This window comes from Pinus tabuliformis, chromosome 8, assembly GCF_031772625.1.
Source record: "Pinus tabuliformis cultivar Carrire ecotype Pingquan chromosome 8, CPIR1, whole genome shotgun sequence".
Classification (NCBI taxonomy): domain Eukaryota; kingdom Viridiplantae; phylum Streptophyta; class Pinopsida; order Pinales; family Pinaceae; genus Pinus; species Pinus tabuliformis.
Window position 1 is genome coordinate 546,869,152 of NC_142294.1, and position 4,341 is coordinate 546,873,492.

A 4,341-nucleotide genomic window follows, 5' to 3' on the forward strand; every position below is an offset into this window, starting at 1 on the left:
GCTTTTCACCAGGTTAGCATCAACAAAGAAAACCAAGGCACCTGTGACCTTCTTACAGAAAGGAAAAAGCCTGCTACAGGATCCTCAGACAATGCTACATGAAACACTATCAGTGCTACAAGAAACACATAAAAAACTACAATAAGGACAATAGGGGCAGAGAGAAGGCAGGGAAGCAACACCACAAGTGTAGAAAGGGGCAGCTTCTCCAAAAGCATCTGAGGGATATTTTCCAGAGTTCCAAGATCCTATCCCATAACCAAATCTGAGTTCTTACTAAAATTTCATTTAGGGAGGTAAAGTAATACCGAAATTTTTTTCTATCTCTCTCTTCTTTGAGCTTGAAATATAAAGGGCAAGAACACATCACTAGATGCAAATTTCCAAGTCAAATAAAGTAGAATATGTGGGTCATATGGAAGAAAAACTCCTAGAGATGGGAAGGGACTTAAGTGAGTTGAGAGACAGAGAACACATCATGAGATCTCAATTATAGGCAGAAAACACATGGTTGAGGAGGCAGTTACAGGAAAGGAGAGCCAATTGGCCACCATGGAAAGCCTCTCCAAGAGGCACTTACGTGCAGAATTCCATCCAACTCATATGCACTATAGCTCAAGGATCAATGGTTGCAGTTTCAAATGAATACATTAGCGCAACAAGGGACCATGCCATTCCAAGGCTATAAACAATTCATAGAGCTATGTGATAAGAGCATCCTAGAATACAAGGCCAAAATATCTGAATTTTACCTACAATTTCTGTGGGACCCCAATGAAAATTTGGGGGACTTGTAGTTGATGGCCCTTGCAACATGGATTGGTAATGAGAAGTCCATGGTTGAGGAAGTAAAGAGAATAGTAGAGAAAGAGGAAAGAGAGCCCCTCTACATTAGATCAGAACAGATAAATTCCATGGCTGTCATGAGTAAGCACAACATCATTTCCAATGATGCCCAACTTGCACCAAGATACCTGGCCACACAAGAACAAGCCATCTCCCATTTTGAGAACACTTTAAAAATTTTGGGGAGTGAAATCCAACAAGCATGTCAGAGGAGATGGAGCAACCTACCACACTATCTATGGATCAAAGAGTACCACACCCTTGAGAGGTTGAGAAATGCATTGGAAAGGACCCCCTTGTATAGGAGTGTTGTGCAAAGACTAAAGATCAATTGGATTGGACTAAAAATTAGTCCACCCTTGTTGTTGGGTCTGTTAGAATGTAGGAAGGAAGATGAGGAAAGAAATCAGTGGGAAGAGATAGAGAAAAATGCAGGGTTCTATCCTCAAGAGGAAACTCCATCAACAAAGGCCTGGGAAGTTAGAGAGGCCACAAGAGCTACGAAAGATATGGATATAGACTAAGTTTCTAAGAGCATGAGCAACACTTTCAGTAGGGTGGTGATGATGAGGATCATCAATAAGTAAACTATATGGGTCACAATTCCAATCTCCAACTTATTAAAATTGACTTTTCTCACATTTATTTACATAAGTTTGTTATATTTTTCTTAGTGAGAAGGGTGAATGTGATTTACTATATCATGTGGCCTAATATGTATTAACTGAAAGAATTGGAGTATTTTTGGGTTGACTTAATGGCATGAACTCAAAGTGGGCAAGAAAGAGAGATTTTAGGAGATTGGTCTCCCTCCTTAACTCCTCAAATCATTTGAAGATTCCACCACCATATCTCATCAACTCGGAGTTACTAGCAACCAAGCAAGCCGAGTCCATTGGCAGCCAAGCTAGTGACAGTTAAGAAAGAGTCATTCTCAAGTTAGGGAGACAAGTCTCCCTATTTTCTAGGGAGTTGTTGGGAGCTCTAGTTTTGTATAAATAAGAGAGCCAAGGGACTCATTAGAATTGGATTTTTTGATGTAGCCAAGAGGAAATTTGAACTGAAACATTGTGATTGTTATTCTATTGTTATATTTGATATTTTGATGATAATGAGAAATTTTACCTTGATCCAGCACTGAGTTGACTCAGAGGGTTAAAGCTCTTGGGTTAGGGCCCAACCCTAGTAGCAGAAGTTCCTCTTTTTGTATTTGTATTCTTATATTAAAATGATAGTTAGCTACTGAAGTTATTTATGTTTTTTTTAGCTTAACAAGTATTTGAATGATTGCTTAATCTTGTTTCCATTAGTTTGAAGAAGTATATCAGAGGTGTAGTAACGAAGGAAGGTACTCTAGAAAATCTTGTGATAGTGGCCTCTTCCTCATCTCCCTCATGGGCTCATGATTAGAGGGTCCCATTCTCACAACCCCAAAAATAGAGTTATATTTTGGTCATTGCATAACATAGGGTTCATTTTTAGATATATCATTGTTTATGATTTCTTGGAAGCACCTGCAATTTTTATTTTATTTCTTTAGTTTAATATATCTTAAAAAGGAATTCCATTTCATAGATCTAGTAATTAGAAATAGATATATCAGCTTTCTCAAATTTAATTCATCTTTTCCATGTTGATATGTAGTGATGCATAAATGAAGAGAAAAACATGTTTTGTTGCAGGGATTATTGATATACAGGGAGGAACTCATCCAACCAGCTTCACCTAAGTCTTCCCTGCCTTCTACCAAGGCATACAAACCCATAGTCCAAATCTTTGTTTTGCAGCCACCGTGAGCAACCACTTTAGGTAAATCCAACCTCCCTGAAGTGTTGGGCTTAACCTTGGGAAATTTGCACCTTCCCTACACCTTCTCTCACTGTCATACAACTCTCCAACACGTAATTCCACTATTCTTTCCCTCATAAAGCTTTCATCTAACTTCCTGTAGAAAACCAAGACATCCTATAGGAAACTAAGACATCAGGTAGCAATTTCTTGTAGCAGCTACAGGATCTCCTACAACAGCTTGTTTGACCCTGTTTTGACCATAAATGCTAGTACGATAGTAGGTTAGGCCCTCATCTTGGATTCCATGCCTATCGACCTCAGATCAAATCTCCCATACCTCTGGCCCCCCTCTACAAGATCAAACAAAATAAGGATAACATTTACATTTCTAAATTTAGAAATTAAAACAATGTTTTTTTGCAAATACAAAATGAAATAGTTAGTTTAAGAATATATAAATCATAGAATGGTAGAACAACATCCCATCTCCAAATAGTCCAAATAGCTAGATGATCAATTGCATAGTTACCCTAGTTATTTTTTGCAAGTAATTTGTGTTATTTCCTAGATAGATGATTTATGGAATTTGATAGCATTTATCATTCAACAACTTTCATTTCCTAAATAGGTAAGCATTTACTTTCATGCATTAGAACTAGCTTTACATTCACTGTCAGTGGTCAGATTCCTTCTAGTCAATAGAAAACTGGTATGGGACCCTAGTGGTCTAGCGCCCTAGTTGAGAAGTGGCATGATTAGAATGTTGCATCTACTGTGTATATAGCACTATCACCTCGAAGTTTGTACGAAACCCCGGGTTGATAAAGTAAAGTTGGTAGCACTAGGAGTTGCAGCATCCTTGCAGCAATACTGAGGCTCATCAAGGATCATCATGGATCATGATTATTAATGCTAATATATATGTGTGTGTGTGTGTATGTTGTCGTCTGACAAGGTCATTAGGAATCATTCTTGTGGAGGAATGATTGCTTACGTAGGTGAATGACATGAAGAGGTTCCTGGTTTATGAGGAATCAAGTGGGAAGAGTAATCTTGAAAAATATATGAGGTCAATATCATGTGGTTATGAGTTGATATTATGTGATTATATTATGTTTATGTTATGGACATGCTATACGGAGGGATACATCAAGGAAATGAAAGTAGTGTGGTATGCAGTATGTTGGGACAAGCATGGATAAGACACTGGAAGCAAGGTTTCTTGGTAGAGATAGTGTGGTTTTGGATGTGTGGCACTACTGTTGTGCATATGTTGTATATGTTGTACATTTTGCATCTGTGATGTTATGTGCATGTGGTGTTGTGTATATGTAGTGTGTGTACATGTTTATGTAATGTTATGTACAGGGTTTTACAAATAGTGCTGTGTGAATATTGCATATATAATGTTGGGTATAGATGGTGATGTGTGCATATTCTACCGTGTGCATGTTGGATATGCAGTCTTGTGCACATATGATGCTATGTACATGTTGTATATGTAGTGCTATGTACATATGGTGTTGTTTGCATGTTGTACTATGGTAATATGTACATATGGTATTGTGTGCATGAATGTACATGTGGTGTTGTGTGCAGGTGGTGATGTGTGCATGTGGAATTGTGTACATGTGGTATTGTGTACACGTCGTGCATGTGGTGCTGTGTACATGTGGTATTGTGTACACATTATATAGGTGGTGC